General features: G+C 38.9%; 1 pseudogene; it reads left to right on the top strand.

The window, feature by feature from the left end:
- The first annotated feature begins 717 nt into the window (after nt 1-717).
- LOC127654129 (eukaryotic translation initiation factor 4B-like) lies at nt 718-22,837 on the top strand (annotated as a pseudogene).
- The last annotated feature ends 585 nt before the right edge of the window (nt 22,838-23,422 follow it).

The following is a 23,422-nucleotide window of genomic DNA, read 5'->3' as shown; positions in this document are numbered from 1 at the left end:
TAGCTAGGAGTAGGATTGTATAGCTAGGAGTAGACTGAAACTTTATAACTTTTGACAAGTGCTGTGCTGAAACTCCACAGTGATCCTTTAGGGGACGGTCTCAAGGTCATGCATGCACCAAAGCATTCTTTCATTATTGTTTCACTTTCATTTTATTGTGTGGTGTCTATTTGGCAGCATGGTGGCTTAGTGGGTTGCACTGTCGCCTCATAGCATTATCTCATAGCATAACTCTAGCAACCCATTCCTGGATTCAAGACATAGCTCAACCAGGCCTTTCTATGTGGAGTTTGCATGTTCTCCCTGTGTTTGTGCAGGGTGCTCTGGTTTCCCCCACAGTCTAAAGACATGCAGATTAAATTAATTGGAGACTATAAATTGCCTGTAGGTAAGAGTGTGTATGTATCTGTCTGTGATGGACTTGCCACCTGTCCAGGGTGTTTCCCTGCTATTGGCCTTAGACAGCTGGTATAGGCTGTTGCAAATGTATGTGGCTACTGAAAATCCCTGAAATTAACACATATTGGCAGCAATGACATGAAAATTACATGAAAAAAAATCTTAATAGATTTTTACATTTAGACACAGTTTCCAAATATGTTTTAATGTCAACTTTACATTACCCGCTTGTACGTCCTCACAAAGTGACATTTGTGATACAAGAGATTGTACGTGCTGCCTGCCCTCGTGACAAATCTCTGACGCACTCATCCGGGAGTCTACCACTCTCCAACATGGCGGCGTCAGGTGAGAATTGTGCGCTCTTGCGCTCTGCCTTCATTTGTATGCTTCTTTGCGAAACAGCTCTAAACAAGTTGTAAAACATTTATGCGCTCAATCTTAATGATTATCGTGTTCACAGTGGTCTATTTCCAAAAATTACACAGCTAAATATATTGAGAAAATACATTAAAAGCACGAAGGATTCGTTGTACGGGGGGAAGCGTTATGGCCAAACGAATTAGCCGGTTTGCTAGCGACCAAATCATGTAGCTCGTCTCTTTTGCCCTCCTCCGAGTTTTAAGAAGAGACAGGCTAATAATTGAGCTTCGGATGATTTCGTGTACTTTTGTGTAGATCATACGGTTAATGTACGAGAGTTTGGTTGTTATGGTAAATGTTAGTACGTGAAATTCTAGATAGTGCTAAAAACCCGTGCCTGGCGTGCATGCGCAGTATGATCCAGAGGAGGGACGGAAGATCACCACGTGAGTGGACACGAACGTGCACTAAACGTTCTTTAGTCTAAACCCTTTAAAATAATAGATACATTTTTCTAAGGCTTGTATAACTAGATATTTGTGTTTCAGAAAGATAACTTATCCTGATTATCCTTCTGAATAGAAAACACTGAAACCAGCACAAGCTGGTCTCTTACCTTGGAGACCAGCTGGCCTCTCAGCTAAACCACCTAAAACCAGCTTAGGCTTTTCAATGTTTATACATTTTCAGTGTCATCAATGCTCCTTTTGCACACTTTGTATCACTGCTCACCCCTGCATCTGAGTTCTGTAAAATATATTATTAACATTCTGGGTGTCATGAAATCGAATGGAGGGTGTTTCGAGGCGTAAAGTTGCATTTCATGTGCAATGTCATTTGGCCTACAGTCAAAACAAACAGACTGTACTTGGTCGATAAACTAATGGTTGTTTAAACTTAGAGGATGACTCTTGAATAACCCTATCAATTTTTGCACAGTCATGCTTTGCAGTTATCTGTGTCGCCATATGACAATGTGGCATTTAAAGTAAGGGAGCATTAAAACAATCTGATGATGAAATTGTTTATTATGCTTTAGCTAAGAAGAATAAGAAGAAGGGAAAGACCCTGACCCTGAATGACTTCCTTGCGAATGATAGCAGTGGCAATGCACCGCCCAGTTACCCCGCTGCAAAGACCTCCAGCTGGGCAGATGAAACTGATGACTTGGATGGAGATGGTGAGTAAGAGGACAATGGTATTCCTGGCCCATAGATGTCTAGTCCATCTCAGGTGAGCCGAGCGTAAGTGGACAGGTGCAAATGTTATCCAATGCATCTTGTGATCTGATCACTGAAACCATATTCTGAGATGGCAAGGTACATAAGTAGCTGCATCATATTTGTAATGTCTTTCAGCCATCAAGTAGAGCTGTTGGAAAAATTTGTTTCAGCGATGCATCGCGATTCATACTCTAATGATTCTGAGTTCAGTTTAAATCACTGCAAAGCAGTGGTGCGTGCCAAAGACAGATGTGGAAACAAAGATGCAAGTTAAGGGCATACACTAAAGTCAAGTGCACAAACACGACTGTTTGCAGACCAGCTGTATCAATGATTTGTGTATCAATAATTTGTGCCCGAATGAAACTACAATCCTGAAATTCTTTCACAAATGCACATAACAACGGGAGACTTTATTTGTGATAAGAAGCTACCAAACAACATGAAAGACGAGCTTGCACCCATAATTGCACTGTTTTGCACACAACAGGGGAAACACAGAAGAAAATAATGATGAGGCCTTTCTCTACTCTTGCGCAATCTCCATTTCATTGGCTTTTGTCATTGGTGGTCACTCGCTTGTCAGGACAGTGCACACACCTGATGATAAAGGTTTTATCTTCTACACGCAGAACAAGCTGATTGAACAGTGCATACGGGATGCTTGATACATTTCTGAAGCAACAACTGCGCTATTTAAACCGCTTTACTATCACCTGTGCAGGTGAGGAGAGGAGAAGCTGACTGCCGCACTCAGATTTATATATATCTCTCATGCTGGACCAGCAACTTCCATTTGTGCTTAAAAATGTAAATGAATAGCATGACATGGATTAATTTTAAATGATAATTAAATACTATTAAATTATGTACAATGCTTAATAATAATAATATAATCAGTTGAAGTAATAGCATTCAGTGTGTTTTGATGGCAAACCAATATATTTTTTGTGCTGTTAAGAGATTTTCTTTTATACGGTTCAAAAGAAAGAAACTGAAAAACTGAGATACTCTTTTAAACTATTGAACAATTTATTTAATCTTGTGGATGTTCCATGTTGTGTTCACTGCTCATACGGAATGTAAAAGGCCAGTTTATGTAATGTGACTCATTCTGATTTTTAAAACAGCTGTTAAACAAAAGCTGAAATGGAAAAAATAGAGAGTAAAAAATAAATTTTGAAGAAACTGAAAAAAGAAAGATATGGAAGGACAAGATGCATCGAGAATCGTTTTATAATCTAATCATTACCCTTTGAATCGTAATCGAATCTTGAGGTCAGTGAACTCTACGTTAAGAGCAGACATCTTTTTTTAACCTTTTGAATTGAGGTCCTGTGTCTTGTGGCATTTTAAATGATCAACTAGTAAGTTGCGCACTACAGAATCTCAGCGGTTGCAGTAGGTCATCTTGGGATTGTTTGCCTACTGTATCATGAAACTGCATATTCTGATATCCTCCGCATGCAACGTAATCCATAATAGACAGATCTCATGTTTTTTGTTATGTAAGTGAAGACAATAGAATTAAATTGGCATCCAGCCTGCTCTCTTATTCTGTCGTCTTTTCCATCTCTTGTTCTTTCTCCCTTCTGTAGTTTCGACCTCCTGGCATACCGTGGAGGATGTGTATCGAGCTCCTCCGATTGACCGCTCCATCCTGCCAACTGCGCCCCGTGCAGCACGGGAGCCAAACATTGACCGCTCTCGGTTACCACGCGGCCCACCCTACACAGCCTTCCTTGGTAACCTGCCATACGATGTCAGCGAGGAATCTATCAAAGACTTCTTTAGGGGACTTGGGGTCAGTGGTGGTATCGTCATGTTTATAAATGTATATGTGGATAACCAGGTTGTGCACCATTTAAAAATTAATTGATTTAAGAATGCCTTTTAAATTCCAATTCAATTGAATTCACTTAATTTGCAAACAGGATGCAGAATTGTAATTCAAATTACAATTTAAGTTAATAGTAAGAAATGTATAGAACTGCTCTGAGTTTAGTTTTTAATAATACATTTATTTTCAGTATGAATTAACCATAATAAAAGGTATTGCCAGAAACACTAGATGGCATCAATTAATGTTTGAAATGCAACCTATAGGAATTATATATACAGTTGTGGCCAAAAATATTTGCACCCTTGGTAAATATGAGCAAAGAAGGCTGTGAAAAATGTTTTTATTGGTTATCCTTTTGAGTTCTCATTCAAAATATTTACACAAATCTAACCTTTATTTGAAGTAAACTAATTGAAAGGGGGGGAAAATCTCATAATTAAATATTTTTCTCCAAAACATGTTAGCCACAATTAATGGCACCCCTATACTAAAATATATAGTATATTCCCATTCATAGTTTAAACTTTTTAGTACACCTGTGTGACTAGGAACATGAAATTGTTCATTCATGACTTCCTTTTTTCATATAGGTATTAATATGAGGTAGCACACAGGCCAAATTCCCTTAGTCATCCACCACAATAGATAAGACCAAAGAATATAGTTATGATGTGCAGAAAATGTTTGTTGAGCTTCACAAAATGGGAAGAGGCTAAAAGAAAATAGCTAAAGCATTGAAAATGCCCATTTCCACCATCAGGGCAATAATTAAGAAGTTCCAATCAACTGAAGATGTTATGAATAGCCTAGAAGCGGACGTGTGTCTATATTGTCTCCATGCACGCTAAAGAGGATTGGCCAAAAATTCTCCAAGGTGTACGTCCTGGGGTCAGAAAGTCTCCAGAACTACAATCAGATGTCACCTTGATCATCAAAAAATGCTCTCATCCAACAACAAACTCCAGCATCTTCAGTTTGCCAGACACTACAGGAACTTCAAATGGGACCGGGTTTTATGGTCAGATAAAACAAAAATAGAGCTTTTTTGGAAAAGTACCCCATGCCCACAATTAAGTATGGTGGTGGATTTTTAGTAAAGTATTGAATAAAAGGGTGCCAATAATTGTGCCACACATATGGTTGACACAATTTTTGTTTTTTGATAAAACTTGTGTTGTGTTTGCAATTGTTTGATATCCATTAGAGGATAGATTTTTGTGAATATTTTGAATGAAAGATCAAAAGGATAAACGATACTTAATTTTCACAGCCTTCTTTGCTCATATTTACCAAGGGGGTCAATATGTTTGGCCACAAATGTGTGTGTGTGTGTGTGTGTATGTGTATATATATATATATATATATATATATATATATATATATATATATATCCTTATTATAATACTTTATTTCCCAGAATGCCCTAATTCATCCCAAATTCTTAAATTTGAAGGCAAACAATATTGCCAATCGACAGCATTATGTTGATTACCACTAAAATTATTCCAATTTGTTGCACATTTTCTGTAAGCAAATACTGTTGTTACAGTGAGGCACCTACAATGGAAGTGAATGGGGCCAGTCTGTAAACATTAAAATACTCACGGTTTCAAAGTATAGCCACAAGACATAAACAATGTGTTGAGCAAATCTATTCTGCAGATCATCGACTAAATATCCGTAATTATTGCTAAAAATTATTAATGTAAATATGGCATTGCAAAAGCTTAATTATTAGTCAAAATTATTGATGTAATTATTGTTGGACTAATGAAATTCCTCTTATGGCTGTTCCATTTCTTTGAATTGCAATTCAGTGAATTCCTCCGTTTGTATTTCCAGTTCAGCATCCTGTTGCACGTGGTCATTTCAAATTCCAACTCATGGTTTGCCAGGGAGCCAATTCTCACTTTCTGAATTTGTAACAGTTTGTGTCTTGCTTGATTGAAAATAAATTAGGCCTTTAAGAGTTGTGTGTAACTGTATGTGTTTTGTGTCCGGTTTATAGATCAGTTCTGTGCGTTTACCAAGGGAGCCTAGTAACCCAGAGAGGCTCAAGGGCTTTGGTTATGCTGAATTTGAAGATGTCGAATCATTCTTGCGTGCGCTTACTCTAAATGAAGAGGTGGGTCATCACTGAAGTACTGAACAAATAGCTGGCAAACTCTCCTTTTCCTTTCAAATAACATTTAATTAAATGCATTTGTGTAGAATCTCGGGAACAGGCGCATTCGGGTGGATATTGCAGACCAATCCAATGACAAAGGTAAATGGGTGACAAAGAAACTCCTTCACATTGTTCACTCCAGGCCTCTGTGATATAATTATTTTTGGGCGCATACTTATTCTAAAATCGAGTCTTCTATTTCCTGCAGAAAGAGATAATGGGCAAGGGCGGGACCGGGATCGGGATCGGATCGTGGTCGAATGATGGACAGTGGCCCTGATAAGACTGATTCTGATTGGAGGGCGCGGCCGAGTTCGGAACAGGATGATGGCCCACGCAGAGATGAGGGTTTTGGAGACAGTAAGTTACACAGATATGTACTGAAATTGTGCAGTCTAGGTGGATAAATGTTGAACTGTAGCTTTTACAACGCCCTCCATTAGTTTTTGAACAGTGAGACACTTTGTAATTTTGGCTCTGTATTGCACCACAATGGATTTGAAATTAAGCAATCAGTATATTATTGAAGTGCAGACTGTCGTCTTAAATATGAAGGGATTTACAAGCAAATTAGGTGAACTCTCCAGGAGGTAGGCGTATTATTGTCAAAGTCTACAATCAATAGAAGACTTTATGAAAGTAAATACACAGCGTTTACCAGGTGGTGCAAACCACATGTAAGCCTCAAGAGTAGGATGGACAGATTAGACTGCCAGAAAAAACACTTTTTTTTTTTTGGACAGATGAAACTAAGTTGAACCTGTATCAAAATCATGGGAAGAGAATAGTATGGAGAATGATCAAAGTTTTACACATCAACTGTGAAACATGGTGGAGGCAGTGTTATGGTATGGGCTTGTATAGCTGCCAATGGTAATGGGCCACTAGTGTTAGTTGATTATATGACTGCTGACAGAAGCAGCAGGATGATTTCTGATGTGTTTATGACTATATTTTCTGCTCAGATTCAGCCAAATGCTGCAAATCTGAGAGGACGGTACTTTTTAGTTCTGATGGGCAGTGACCAAAACATACTGTGAAAGCAACCTAAGAATTTTTCAAGGCAAAGAAGTAGAATATACTTCAATAGCTGTGACTCACTAGTATTAATATGATCAGTTTATTTATGAATGTTAGTTTGTCCAATTAGGTTTGATCCCCTGAAAATGGGGGTTTGTGTATAAAGCGTGCTGTTAAAACCCTTCAAATTAAGGCTGACAGTCTCAACTTCAATCACCTATTGGTTGATTATCATTTAAAATCCATTGGGTTGGAGTACGGAGCCAAATTATGAAAAGTGTCTCACTGTCCAAATACTTGTTGAGGGCACTGGACAAGTTTTGAAAAGAAACCTGAAAAGTCACTTTCCTCAGAAACAATGGAGTGGTTTGTCTTTGGTTTATTGGAGTTTTTTTTGCAAATCCCTCTAATACTATGAAATATGTTCAAATGTTCTTTTCTTTAGAGCAAAGAAGACTGCTTGAGCAGAATAATTTATTGTGAAGTTGTATGCTAATTTGTTCTTGCTGAGGTATAGAATTTGCAATTAGTTTCATGAATCAGAGTGACTTGCCAGATCTTTGCTGTGATAGATATATCTAAAAAAGTTTGGGGAAAATATTGATGTTGTGGGAATGAAGGCTAAATGTATATCAGCTCAAATTTCTCTGACTTGACCGTGTTAACACAATTGGTTGAACTTGTGCATGCATATTTTGTGTAACACCTTGGTGTGTCTCCTTTGCAGGGTCACGTGATCGCTATGAGTCAGATCGATTCAGAGATGCTCCAAGGCGTGATGATCGGTATGATAGTGGTCGAGATCGATACAGTGGTAGAGATCGCTATGATGACAGGGGTAGCAGAGACTACGACAGAGGTAGCAGAGACTACGATCGTGGAGGTTGGAGTTGTTTTAGTTTTTCAGCTGTGGGCTTAAAGGGATACTTTATCCAGAATGAAAATGTTCATAATTTACACTCTCACATTGTTCCAAACTCGTATGATTTTTTTCTGTGGAACACAATAGGACATTTTAGTCCCCATTGACATCAATTAATTAAAAAAGTATGGAAAATTGTATGCAATGAAAGTGAATGGGGACTGAGGCTGATGACAATTTTAATTTTGGGGGCAACAATTTTTCTTATTCACACATCACATTTGAATTCCAAAATGTGTTCCAAAAAAATATTAAACTTTTGCTGTGAATGTATTAAGTTTATAGCTGTCTGCTCTGTAAGTAAAGCTGTGGTCATGTGATCTCTAGGTTATGACTCACGTGGTGGAGGACGACGAGGGTTCGGTAGCGGCTTCAGACGTGATTTTGATGACCGAAAAGATGGAGATCGCTATGGGGACCGAGAAGAACGTCCAGACAGGAGGGATGATGGACGAGAAGAGAGAGGTACTTGAGGGAGAGGGTGCAAAAAATTAACCCTAGCATTATAATAAGACATTGTTCCAAAAGATTAAAGCTTGTTTCTCTACTCACATTTGAAGAATTAAGCCCCATTTACACCGCGAACTACATCGAGCAGCAAAGCGACACAATCCCTTTTATTTTCAAAAAGAGAGCGACATCCGGCGACACAAGCAAGAATGACCATTGGTGACAGAAGTCACCATGGCATTCGAAAAGACACGATTGAGAAAAGTTTAACTTTATGTGAATGACAAGCAACATTCAGGAGCGTCTACCAATGAGAGTGAAGACAGTGGAGCTCACGTCACCAGTCTGCTGTGAGTGTGAGATACTGGAGTCAAGTGTAGGCCAAATGGAGTTAAAAAGTTTCTGTGAGTGGTATCACATCATTTATCATATCTATATAATTTGTCTATAAACACACATGGATATTGCCTAATATAAATGATGCCTGGAAAACCGTGATGGCACTCAGAGTAAGTTTGATTCAGACTTCAGATGTATATATCTATCAATAGAAATAATTCCTTGTCAAATTAGAATCATATCTTAGTTTTACCAACAGTATAATCTGTAATCAGAATTCCCAAAGCTACTATGGCCAGACGTGCAGTCCACTAATAACATTATAGCGACAGAAGTATCAACGCCCACCAGCGACCCGGATCTCAGAGTCTAGTGACAGTGTCATTTGGGGGTGTGAATGGTGCTTTACAGTTTGATTTCTGTTTGATTAGACTAGGAGCATCAATTATAAAATAATTCTCCCAACAGGACCTAAAATTTTTCTGTAGCTAGCCGTTGCATGTCTCACAAATTCACAAACTAGAAGAGCGTGTTGGCTATGATTTGAAGCTTTTTGTCACAGACTTAAAACATCAAACGCCGACAAGCTTTAGTCTTATAGTGTGGACTTGGCCTGAAAGTCATTTTAGAAATATGTAAAGGTCAGAATTTTACTTCCGTAGAGTTGTCTTTCCTTCCCTAGAGACTAATAGTACAAGCTATTTGTGAATGCACTACCATTAATGTCTGCATTTTTGGTTCCAGGCAATCTTCAGAGACCCAAACTAAACTTGAAGCCACGGAGCATCCCAAAAGAGGAGGAACAGTGTGGAAGTGTGTCTCCCCAGAGCAGCACAGCAAATCCTAGCAGGGCTTCCTCTATATTTGGGGCAGCCAAACCTGTGGACACGGCCGCCAAGGAGCGAGAGGTTGAGGAGAGGCTGAAGAAAGAACAAGAACGACTGCAGAGACAGTTGGAGGAGGACAAGAACAGGCCCTCAGAGAGACGTCCACGTGACCGGTGAGAGCGGTGGATGGACAGTTTGACAAAGGGGAAGGAGAAAATAGAAAAATTCAACACAGCTCAAAAACATCCTGTGTCTATGAAAAAAGTAGTTTAAATGGCAATGAAAGAAGTAAATAAGAGACACAAGATGATTAATGGCTGAGTTTCCTTTTCTTTTTTCAGAGAGACAAGTTGGAGGAGTGAGGAGCCATCTAGGGAGCGTGAACGCACAGGAAGTGAATCATCAAATCCTAAAGGTAGCATGTGTACATTCTTCAAATCAATGTAAGTAATTACAAGTATGTGAGTCTGAGAGTTTACATTTCATTTTAATCTAGGCCTCAATTTACGCAAATATGCTGCAGATAAAAAGCATTTAACGTTTTTGCTAGTTTGCTGTCCGATACTTGTCTTTGTCAAATGTCATGTTAAAATGCCATTTTTCTGTTCAAAAAGTCCTCTTAATCTTGTTAGTTACTGCCAGTGATTACCAGCGTTAAATATTTGAATATCTGTATGTTCAGGATCTAGATGTAGAGATGGTGAACATTCAGAGAATGAAGTCTTCAGTGGCCAGGAGGATGAGTCAGTCTCTCCCGCATCTCCATCACCATCTTCCAAACAGGGAGGGCTCCCACTAAAAGTGATGCCAGCTCCTCCCCCTAAAGAAAATGCCTGGGTCAAACGCAGTTCAGGGGGTGGCACTAATGAGAGGGATGTGCCATCAGTGTCCCCTAGCAGCAAAAGTGCCCCTGTTCACAGCAGGTAAGATTCTCACAAATTAATGCAAAATGGAGTACACCAATGCAAACACAAACACACAATGATGAAGTACAAGTAGGAATTGGCATGAGTAATTGAAAACATTGATAAATCATGAAAACACTGTAACTGCATTTTCCACTTTTTTAATTGTGTGGATATATGGGATATATAGAGTTGGGGCAACAACTCCACGTATTGAGAGGATTAGGGGTCATACACAGTGTTTTAAAATTGCTATACTGGGCACAACTGATGGAATGGAACGGAACACATGTTTTAAATAAAAGTATTTAAAAACACATGGTGCTTGTGGTGCAAAACACTGATGCAACCCAGTCCACTCCATCACATGCAAATTACTTATCTGATTTATCTGTTGAGTACTTGCGTAGTCAAAATGCACAAATAATTATTAATTTTTTTTACTTTTTGTCTTCTGTCTTCTCCACTCTTGGTTTCTCCAGATCAACAGAGGAGAGAGTATCAGGCAAAGGTAAAAGTCCCCATATTAACAGTACAACATTAGATTAGCAAGTTGAATAGGAAGGTGTATTCTAACTGCTTTCCTTCTCTTTAGTTGATGAAAACCGAGTTGATGGGGCTCGAAGGGATAAAGGTGTACCTCAGGGAAGAGGAGGAATAGTAGCTGGGAGAGGAGGGGGGTGGGGTAGAGGAGTTGAGGTCCCAAATAAAGAAAAACAAAGAGAACCTGCAGACAGGTGAGGTGGACTTCACTAATGCATCTGAATTCAAATTTAAATGAATACATAGACATAACATCATGTTACCCACTTGACATTTGCACATAATGACCAGGGACTAAAAATGGTTCAAGGAATGAAAACCAAATATGAATGAGATGTTTGGCAAAACATAGCCAAAAACCGGAACAAAGTGATTTTCAATTGTTGAGTGAAAAATGATTTTAAAATGCTGGTAACGGTTATAACCAGTGAATTTTGTTCGGATAATATTTTCATGAAATTAAAGGCCAAAGGGCAGAACATTTTTGGAACTACACCACTTCATGTTGCCCAAAAAAATTAACCATGTGCTTTGATCCTGAAGAAAACAGCATCACACATTTCTTGCCTGTTGTGTATGTCGCATTGTCTGAATGAAGACCTTTTTAACAACTATTGTATGTATAAATATAGCTGCAAGCAGCGATGACTGGCCCAAGCACAGCTGTTCCATTTCCACCTGGTGGCATTTGTAAAACAGTGCAAGATGGACACATGCATTTTACATTATTCTAAACTATTTTAAAGCAATTTGGGTAAATCTAAGAGGACCTTTTTAAAGTCCGTTGTAAGAGCCACACTTCGTGCTGCCAGATGGTGGCGCTATGACCGTGACTCAAAATAGTCAAACCGATGTGATTAGCCCCCAAGACTAAACTTATCTTACTAAACAAAAAATAAAACCGTTAACATTATGCATTTATTCATGTTAAAATAGTATGTAATTACATTACACGGGGTATATAATGAAAATGACATCTGAGGAAGAATATTTAGACATGCTTAACTCTTATCTTTGACCATATCCACCCACATAAGAGAACATTGGCAATCTAATGTAGAACTCTCTTTTTACACAAAATAATGTAGCCTAAAACTGAGAAAAGATCATGTCTGTTTTTCCTTTTTTATTATTATTCTCACATTTAATGAGGGGAAAATTAGCCTTGGAGCCATATACTTGAGCAGATCATAAATAATCATAAGAAATTATGAACAAACTGATTTGATGATGTTCAGAACTGTGAAAGCTAACACACACCTGTACACAAGTAAACACTGTCAGGATTTAAGCTGTTCAGTGACACTTCACATAATTTTTTACGAGGACTACAGAAAATAATTTAGTAACATTTTCCTGTATATTTTCTTTGAAGATTCATTTTTCATCATCGATTTATCTTTTGTGAAAAAAGGTTGTGCATATGAGCTGACATCACTTCTGTAACAGCTTTGACATTTTTTTTAATTCAGAAGTTTTAACAGAGGGGCGGCACGGTGGTGCAGCGGTTAGCACTGTCGCCTCACAGCAAGAAGGTCGTGGGTTCAAACCCTGGTTGCCCCGGCCTTTCTGTGTGGAGTTTGCATGTTCTCCCCGTGTCTGCGTGGGTTCTCTCCGGGTACTCCGGCTTCCTCCCACCATCCAAAAGACATGCAGGCTAGGTTAATTGGTGTCTCCAAAAAAAAAAAAAAAATTGCCCTAGATGTGGATGTGGATGTGAGTATGAGTGTATGTCTGTCTATGTGTGGCCCTGCGATGGACTGGCGACCTGTCAGGGTGTCCCCCGCCTTTCGCCCAATGTTAGCTGGGATAGGCTCCAGCCCCCCGCGACCCTGTACACAGGATAAGCGGTTGACGATGGATGGATGGAAGTTTTAACAGCAAACAGCGGATAAATAATTTGCATAAATACATTTGATTGAATAAGATGCAATAAAATGTGCTCACCTAAAAGTTGCTTGTTAATTTTTTGTAACAAAATGTAATTAAACTATGCCCAGACAAGCTTAAACATGCGGGCTCCGATCTGGAACTTGACCATGGATAGCTTTATGAGCACTTATGCTGTTGCACATGTTGAGTTTTGTTAAACTCCCCACTGATTTTTGCATAGAGAGGGCTGGGATGTTTACAGCCATGATTTTATCTATAATTTTGAAGGTCAGATAAAAGTTATTGTCTGGCCTCATCAAATCACTGATTTTAAATTAAGACATTACATCATACTGGGAGGCACCGAGAAGTGGTGGTATGCAAGAGAAACTGCCGGTGTTCTTACAATCTGTGCTACCTGCTTAGGATGTGCTACCAGCAGTGAAAACAATATGTAAAGCCTAAACGTGGGTAGCACATGTCAAGGCATGGGAGAACATGTCGGTATATACTGCAACAGCATTAAAGGTGTTAAAAATCTTGTCAGTCAGATAATACCCATCAGGATATACTACTAGCATAACTATCAAATAGTGTGATATGGTGTAATGCCCGTTTCACATCACAAGCATTATCAGCATGTAAGCAGTGCATTTGTTTTCTACATCAATAATAACAGATTGGAGCATTCACATTGGAAGTGTCAGCCGCCCAGTCAAAGCATAGTGTGAGCTGCGGGAATGGGTTCTCAAATCCTCTAGTAGTGAGACGAGAGCATATTAACAGATGACACAGTTTACACTGCAAGCGTGAGTCATTAGGTGAAGCATCCCAGACACAGGCGGCAGTGAGAAGATAGTTTCAGCATTGAGCCTTTTTTTGCTATGCGTCTCATGCTGAGCTCAGCGGCTCTGGGTGCAGTACAACACTAAAATAATCAGGAGATTATTGAAAAGACTCAAAAGCAAATCAAAATGATTCAAACCAAAGCTATAGTACACCATTTATATGTCTGCATGCAAGTAAACTCAATAAAATAAAGAAGTAATTAACTGCCGGACCTATTGCCATTCTGTGTATATAAGTGTACAGTTTAGACAACATTAACCAACTGCAACCAAGTGTGCTGATAAAGATGAAGTGCAAGTGACTGCCCACTGTTGTCTTTGAAGCAGCAATAATCTCAGCTTATTACGAACGTATTAAATAAAAAAATTTGCCATAGGACCACATAGATAACTTTATTTCCTGTGCAGAGGCGCTGCTGTTTCTCGCGGAAGACACACCAATATGAACCGCCACTCACGCTCAAGGAGAATGTGTGAACTGCTTCAGAGTCTATTTTTGCTGCGTCGCTCCTGCTCAAAGTGTCCATGCTCTGTTGATAGATAAAATGTATGTGATTTGACAAAGTACACATTGCACAGAATAAGCATATATTAGTAGTCTAGTGTGTCTTTATACTGAACGAATTAGAGCACATGAAAAGAAATCCCAGGAGATTTAACAATTTAAACAACTTCAAACATGTTAATTATAGATCTTAATCAGACGTGTGGTTTATCATTTAAAACTACAGTAAACTACAATTTATAAAACTCCTATGTACTATTTAACATGGAACAGGTCTATAGACTTCAGCAATACCCAATCACAGAAGAGTTTGCATTCACTTGTAAACACATTCATGTGACAGACTATGACGTCAGCAAATTCAGAACTTACCTCATTCATGTTCAACAATGGATGATACCAGTTTGATTGTGGAGGGGAAGAACAAAATGCTCTATAGTTTACCTTTTAGATGCAAATGTGGTCGTCCTCTTCATGTTAATCAGATTTCACGATGATTAAGTTTGTAATACTCATCAATGACCCACTCCTGATAACCATTTTATAAGTTATGATCTTTATTCAAATAAATACTCACCTTAGTAACATAGAAATCGCAGTATTGTTTTGTATAGAGCAGCTGCTGTGATGCTATAGACACACTTCCAGAGTGAAAGCCCTGTCGAGTCTGCAGCTGCAGTTAAGCTGATGCTATCCTCACGTCTCACTAAAGCTTGCGATGTGAAAGAGGCGTGAGGCTGTACTAAGCTCTACCTCAAACCCTAATGTGATTTGTAGCGTTGGTAGCACATCCTGATAGGTAGCATATATTTTCAGGACACCTATACGCTGTTGAGTAAATTACAGAAGTGCAGGTATTGTGTACCACCCCACTTCAAGCACAGATTCTCAAATTTATATCAGGACATGATCAGACAAGTGTCTTTGGTTCCTTTTTGTTTTATGCCAATTCCTTCCAGTTTATTTAGATATAGAGCTTTTTCACACTCTGGTTTTTGGAACGCAGAAGTAAACGTTTGCAGGGTAAACTTTGACAGCAGTGAATGGGACATCACAGCAAATATTATTTTCACTTACCCATTTGCTCCAAGATCAAAAGAAAAAATCCACTATTACATTTGAATTACTTTCCAGAACAGGAAAAAAATAGAGAGCAGTGGATTAAGCAAGTCAGATGGGAGATGATGACATTTACTGTCTCAGTGGCTGCAATCGAAACCCACTCTCAGCTGTGGTAATTCATGGAAATGTGTTATTAAAACTAATTCCAGGGTAATATAGCACTATTTAGAAAATGTATAGTACACTGATAAATAAGGCGGAAACGTGTCATCACAGTCTATGTGGTATGTGTGGTAGTTTGTGAATCATTCACCAATATAGCTTGGTTCTACTCTATTGGACACATCTAGTACTGCATCTGAAATTTGCTACCAAAAGGTCATTTTTTTTTTTTTATATCAACCTAACATTTAGAACAGAACTGAATTAGACTTATGTCTTTGATTTTCTAATATTTGTACATTTCAGTTGATATTTTTAGGATATAAATTATTATAAATATTATTTATATAAAAATAAAAACTTGTGCAGTACATTTTCAGTACAATAAACTTTATTTATCTTTAAAAACTGCTTTCACTTGCATAATAAACTTCTTTAAAAATAGACCAGGCTTAGGTCTGTACTCCCTAGCATTCATGAGATACCACTGTTTAAGTTTACATCCAAATATAAGAAGAAAGTAATAATAACAATGTGTTGCCATGACAACACTATTTAAGATATCATATATCCCTTTATATTGACACCAAAATGAAAAACCGTCTGTTTTTTGTTCCTGATAATGATTTCTTAATGGTCAACTTTTATGTGTTTTGATTTACAGGAAAGAGGGCAGACAGGAGAGAGAGCCCAGGATAGGCCAAGGACAAAAAAAATATGAAGAGTCTGCTCCTCCTGTGAGTACTAAACCCATTCTTGATGCCACATCTCATACTTAATCAGAAATTAACTTAAACACTTTTCCTCAGTCATCAATGAAAGTAGCATTAGACACAAAAATTGATTGATTGCAATAACCACCAAACACCTACACTTGAGGGTTGTGGTTCAATCCAGAGATCTGCTTTACCTCATTTGGTTTGTTGTGGTGGGTGACTAAATTTTTGACTACTTATTGCCAATATATTGAAACCATTTGTGTGTATAATCATAGACCAGCCTCACATAGTGAGTAAATCACTCGCAAATACAAGTAAATCGGTTATTAGCCACTGGCGAGTAAATATTAACATTTCACTTACCAGTGATTGAGTTGTGTCGTGTCGAAGCATCAAGATCCTTTAACTTAATAAAAAGCAGGCGATTAAGAAGCTGTATTCCCTCTCGTCTTTCTCTGCATTCTGTGTCTCATGAGCGTGCAGAAAAATGCATATGCGTCTCATTGAACTTCGAACGTCTCATGGAACCGCACCGTGGATGTCACCCAGAGCAGCTCTCTTGAGAGTGTATGAAGAGGAACTGCTTCTCGCTCTGATGTGCGCATTGTCTACAGAGGCTTGGGCCAAACTCCAGCGAAAATATAAAAGCGGTATTAAGGTATAAATTTAATAGCGAACTCAGTGTACTCCAGTTTCACTTTAATTTAACAGCCGTGTAACGGCAAATGTCCGTTCATTGCGGGTTCATTCATACAGTGATAATGACACGTATTGACACCGAGGATGCCCACCTACTCTATTTCTGTGGGGATGAAAAAATGCAAGAAACAGAAACTAAATGTTTCCTTTGAGACATAAGGGCTTGTGAGTTAATCAGAGAGCCTTAAAATATCGTGTGATAATTTAAGGTAGAAATAATTTAATATTGTATAATATATGATATGGCTGGGTTTCAAAAAACAAAACGAAACACTCCATGACATGAAATGGACCAACACTAAATCATAAAATAATAATAGCAATAGAATGTTGGCACTCCTTAGAACATGTAATATTAGGGATGCACCGATGTATCAGGCACCAATATTTATCAGCCAATTAATGACCAATTAATGACCAAATTAAAACCATCGGCAAATCTGTTTATGTATGACACTGCCAATATGAAAAAACGTTGTAAAAACTCTTTAAATTCAAATGCACAATCCAGAAATGATAGCCACCGAATATAGAAGGGTTGACACTCCGAAGAACATGAAATATTAAAATGTTATTCTTTATCATTCTCGCAGTAATGAGGAAAAACTGTCGTTAAGTGACACTTGAAATGTACCTATACATGAGGTAAAACCATCCAAACACTTTGAAAAAGCAAACTTTGACTTCTGAAACGTTGGTATTATATCCATTAAGGCTGCATGATTTATTGAGTTACGTTTGAAATTGCAATAAGATCTTGTGCTGTTACAAAGGCATGATTTCTTTTATTGTTTATCTTTCATTGACTGTGGCTTTAACATTTTGGCCTGTCATGTGTTTAGCAGATCAAATCCATGTTCAATAGAAATTACTTTTTGTTAGAGCAAAAGCTTTTATACCTCTTTGTACACAATTCCTGAGCAAATTGTGATCTGATGACAAAGGTAAGTGGCAAGATCGGCTTCAGTAACAGCCAGTATTAATTTATTAATATCGGTGCATGCCTATGTAATATTACATTTTTATTCATTGTCGTTTTCACATAAATGAGGAAAAAACATTGTTATGGACATGACAGTTGTAAAAGCAGCACTTTATATGATAAGGGAAAACTAGCCAAAATTCTTTGATACCTGCAGGCTTTGACAGCTTGAATCATTGGTATGATAACTATCAAGGCTGCATTATGAATTGAAATAATCATATGGCCTTTCACAATTACTTAACTAACTTAAAACTTTATTTTTCCATGGTATGATTGACATTTCCATGTAATTATCTGTATGTTAAATACATTTCTTTGTTCCTTTTAGTGGAAAGCTTAATATGATTCTCTGAATTAATCATTTTGAAGTGAATCAGTTCACAAATATGACTTGGTGATTCATTGAAATAATCACACCAGAGTGTTTGCAGATATCTGCTCTCTCTATAAGTGTGTTCAGCATTTGTAGCCATATTTAAACTAAGAGGTGGTCAGTGTTTAAATTTTTCTTTGTAAACAACATGCTGTAAACATAATATTTCAGCACTACAGTTTACATGCCCAAATGTTATGTTTACTTCTAAGCAACCAAGATGACTTTGGCATTTAACATAGGCCTACACATTAGAGGTAGTCATTTGTGCTGAGATTTATGGTGCGTAATGGCAAAAATGAAGACTACTGTTTGTAGTAAACTACAAAATGAGTGTATAAAAAAAATTGTAGGTAAAACACTGTGAGGAGGAGGAGGGCGTGGCTGAACTGTGAGGCTGCACGGCCGGTGCTGAATCAGTTGGGAGAGCGAGATCAAGGGAACCGGAGACGCCAATTTGAGAGAGAGACACATGTGGCCGCGCTGCGTGTGTCTGTGTCCCTAAGTTTTATGTTGTTTTAAGTTAATTTATATAATTAAAGTTTATTTTTCAGTCGGTTCCCACCTCCTTGCCCACCTTTAACTGTTAAGATAAGGAGAAAGGGTACACTGCTATTGTGTCGTCTTCGCCACTGTAGCAAGTGTTCTGATACCTCGCAAGCATCCATCAGGCTCAACACCAGGCCCTCTTGGATCTGCATGCACCGCAGCAACAACACTTCGAGGCCAAGAAGAGGACTGACACACCACGACCCCGGCAGCAGCGAACCCCCATGTGATGCTGGTGAAGGGCTTTTTGGAGCTCTTCACGCATACGGCCCAAGCTCTGGAATGGCTGTGGGCACAATGGACAGTCTACCTTGTACTGCTGTTGACTGGGGAGGGTCAACTCACGGCCCAACAGCTCCTGGTCGACAACCTCCTGAGGTACCCCAAGCTAAAGAAAGCCATCCTGCCGTGGGTTGGCCACAATCCCGAAGTGTTTCTGATCCCTGTTGCTGAGCGAGGTCAGCCACTCCTTTGCCTTCGCTCAACAGCTCCGTGACATCTGCCGGTGGTGGGTGCTGGCTGAGGAGCCCAGCAACTTCAGGGATGTCATCATTTTGTGGTACTGGAACGATTAATCTCCCAACTACCGAAAGGAACTGCAAAGTGGGTCCAGTGCCACCGACCAGCGTCACTGGATGAAGCAGTGCAGTTAGCAGATGACCATTTAGCGGCATAGTCGGGGCGGTGGATGCGTCCTGAAATACAGTGGTACGGTGTGGAGTGTGCAATTTGCTGACGGGGTTGCCTATGTCAGCTCCGTGTCGATATGACTTAAGGGAGGGGAAGCCTCAGCTTCCCCAGCCCTTAGGGGAATACCTGCTGGGGATTTCCCTCTGGAGCAGATGTGAGACAAGACACTTAAGTATGCGTTTGACCAAGTGAAAGTCATTGATGGTCAATGCCTTCAGCCACGCATTGCACTCACATATCCGTATTTTTTAATTATAAATGATCGGTTGTATCGAGTGATGCAGGATGCTCAGACAGAAGAAGATACAACCCAGTTGTTAGTACCAAGGAGATGGCTGGAACCAGCTGAACAATAAACAAAATTAAATTATATAAATTAACTTGAAACAACATAAGGACACAGACAGGCATGCGGCCACACACACTCTCTTGAACTAGTGTCTCCGGCTCCCCTTCATCTCGCTCTCCCAATGATCAGCTGATTCAGCGCTGGCCTCACGGCCTGGCCATTCCCCCCTCCTCATCGCAAACACATTTGTGTGTACACCTACATTGAAAGCAGAGTTACTGTGGTGTTTGAACACAGTGACAAAACGCCAATCAAACAAGTCAAATGAGGGAGTTGTAGACTTATTCCTACAACTTTTTAAGTGACACATTATTATTTTTTTAGTTGTGTATTTTGAATATGCATTAAATGCATACCACCATTAAAGAAAATAATGAATATGAGAATTATATTTCTTTGCCAATTGTACCTTTTTACTGATTGTTGTTTTATGTTATTGTTTTCCACGTGTTCCACTCTAGAAAGTGTTAAATATTTTTCAACATTTGAAGTAGATAATCTAACTTTTTGACTGGATGAAAAAAAGTCATGTTTTAATAAACATTTGGGCAAAATGGTCCCTAACCCTAAGTAATTGATGTTGGTTTTTTTTCTTAAATTAAAATTATTGTAAAGATGGTCTTAAATTGGCATTTAAAAAAGTCTTAGTCTTAAATCTAAGTTGCCTTAAGCTATTGGAACCCTGGAAGAATAGAAGGCTTTCATAATGCTAGATTGCAAGACCAGGTTCTAAACTGAGTGAGAGTGGGTGGGAGCGAAGTGCAATTTAAAGGGGCAGAATGGAAATATTTTTCAAAAGGCAAGTTATTCCACTCAGCGGCCATCTTGTAAGCACTCCTATACAGCTATTCTCTGGTTAAAACCATTGTGAAAGTACAGCTCCTGTCTACTTAAATGGGGAAAGCTTGAATCTCTAAAATAGTTGGTCAAGATTACAATCAAATACCATATTTTAAATGGGATCATAAATTGTGCTTCTTTAGCTCAGATCACTCTAAGAAAAATGTGTGTGTGTGTGTATATGTATATATATATATATACACTCAAAGGATTATTAGGAACACCTGTTCAATTTCTCATTAATGCAATTATCTAATCAACCAATCACATGGCAGTTGCTTCAATGCATTTAGGGGTGTGGTCCTGGTCAAGACAATCTCCTGAACACCAAACTGAATGTCAGAATGGGAAAGAAAGGTGATTTAAGCAATTTTGAGCGTGGCATGGTTGTTGGTGCCAGACGGGCCGGTCTGAGTATTTCACAATCTGCTCAGTTACTGGGATTTTCACGCACAACCATTTCTAGGGTTTACAAAGAATGGTGTGAAAAGGAAAAACATCCAGTATGCGGCAGTCCTGTGGCGAAAATGCCTTGTTGATGCTAGAGGTCAGAGGAGAATGGGCTGACTGATTCAAGCTGATAGAAGAGCAAATTTGCCTGAAATAACCACTTGTTACAACCGAGGTATGCAGCAAAGCATTTGTGAAGCCACAACACGCACAACCTTGAGGCGGATGGGCTACAACAGCAGAAGACCCCACCGGGTACCACTCATCTCCACTACAAATAGGACAAAGAGGCTACAATTTGCAAGAGCTCACCAAAATTGGACAGTTGAAGACTGGAAAAATGTTGCCTGGTCTGATGAGTCTCGATTTCTGTTGAGACATTCAGATGGTAGAGTCAGAATTTGGCGTAAACAGAATGAGAACATGGATCCATCATGCCTTGTTACCACTGTGCAGGCTGGTGGTGGTGGTGGTGGTGTAATGGTGTGGGGGATGTTTTCTTGGCACACTTTAGGCCCCTTAGTGCCAATTGGGCATCATTTAAATGCCACGGCCTACCTGAGCATTGTTTCTGACCATGTCCATCCCTTTATGGCCACCATGTACCCATCCTCTGATGGCTACTTCCAGCAGGATAATGCACCATGTCACAAAGCTCGAATCATTTCAAATTGGTTTTTTGAACATGACAATGAGTTCACTGTACTAAAATGGCCCCCACAGTCACCAGATCTCAACCCAATAGAGCATCTTTGGGATGTGGTGGAGCGGGAGCTTCGTGCCCTGGATGTGCATCCCACAAATCTCCATCAACTGCAAGATGCTATCCTATCAATATGGGCCAACATTTCTAAAGAATGCTTTCAGCACCTTGTTGAATCAATGCCACGTAGAATTAAGGCAGTTCTGAAGGCGAAAAGGGGTCAAACACAGTATTAGTATGGTGTTCCTAATAATCCTTTAGGTGAGTGTGTGTATGCGTGTGTATATATATATATTATTCCCAGCCAGTCCAGCTAATGTACATATGTGTTAAGTTGATTGACAGGTGATGTCTGTGTCTAAAAGGTGATTGGTTCTTTTAACTGTAAGGTGGAACTTCAGTGTCTCTATCCACCATATTTGGCATTCTGGTTTCCCACATTCAATTTAATACAAGTCTCGGGGCTAAATAGTCTCTGGTTCAGTCCACTGCTGTTTAACTTGCTATGTATTTAAAACTACCTCCTCTATAAACTTCTAAACTAGGTATATTGCCACTCTGACTTGTTCATCACCATTCCCAAGTAATTTTTGCACATACATTGTACATAAACTAACTTTGTATTTTTGGTCCCTACAGCAATTTAGTTCAGCCAGTAAGTATTCAGCCCTACTGGTGGGTGGAGACCAGGGAGAAGATGAAGATGGAGAGGAATGAACAAAAATAACCAGTTAACTCAAGAGAAAAAAACATAAGCAATGGAATGATGAAATAAAGGCTTAAATTGGATATGATGAATATGCCCTTTCATACTGAGGGAATGGCAAAGTGTAAGGTTATCATGGCAAGGGTACCCACAATGCTGTTCTGTATCATGTTTATGGTGATTTATAAAGGTATTCCCAAAACAAGCCCATTTTAATTAAATATAAATCAGCGCAGTGAGTAGATACATTCATATATCTAGAACTTTGAAAATCATTGTTAATTTGAAAGTCATTGTTATAAATAAAAAGTATGTAATACTGTATCTTGTGTCTGAATTTATTGTTTAGTTTAGTTAATTATCTATATGTGTTATTTAATCCCTTCAGTCATAACACATTTACATGTATTGTTGAGACACCATGTAATCTCCCACTCAAGAGCTAATCATGCTTCTTAGAGACACAAGTGTTTCTGCTTAAAGCCAAGCGTACACTACTTGACTTGCAGTCAGCACTCTGCGGCTCAGTCTTGTTTTTCATCACGCTGGTGTGCACAATGCAGGACTGTAGTCAACTACACAACCATTCGTCCCCAACTGGCCATGTGCACACTGGTATTTTAAGATGCGTTTTACAAGTGTACAAGCAAGATACATCGCCGTTACACCTGGTTGTCTCTTTTGACCACTTGTGTTTGGATTTCGAGGAGAGACTCTGATTTCATGAGGCCATACATCAATCATTACATCTGTGCATTACTGAATGATAAAGACCAAAAAAGTAAAAGAACAGCCACAGTGTTATAGGGACCAATGCAGTCACAAGTAGAGATCACACCAGGAAGCAGGAATGGCATTCCAAATTTTATTTTATTATGTTGGAGGTGCAAAATGTGCAAATAAATGGTG

This window comes from Xyrauchen texanus, chromosome 13 (assembly GCF_025860055.1).
Source record: "Xyrauchen texanus isolate HMW12.3.18 chromosome 13, RBS_HiC_50CHRs, whole genome shotgun sequence".
NCBI classification, from domain to species: Eukaryota; Metazoa; Chordata; class Actinopteri; order Cypriniformes; family Catostomidae; genus Xyrauchen; species Xyrauchen texanus.
The sequence above is the reverse complement of the archived record's forward strand: the minus strand, read 5'-3'. Positions and strand labels throughout refer to the sequence as shown.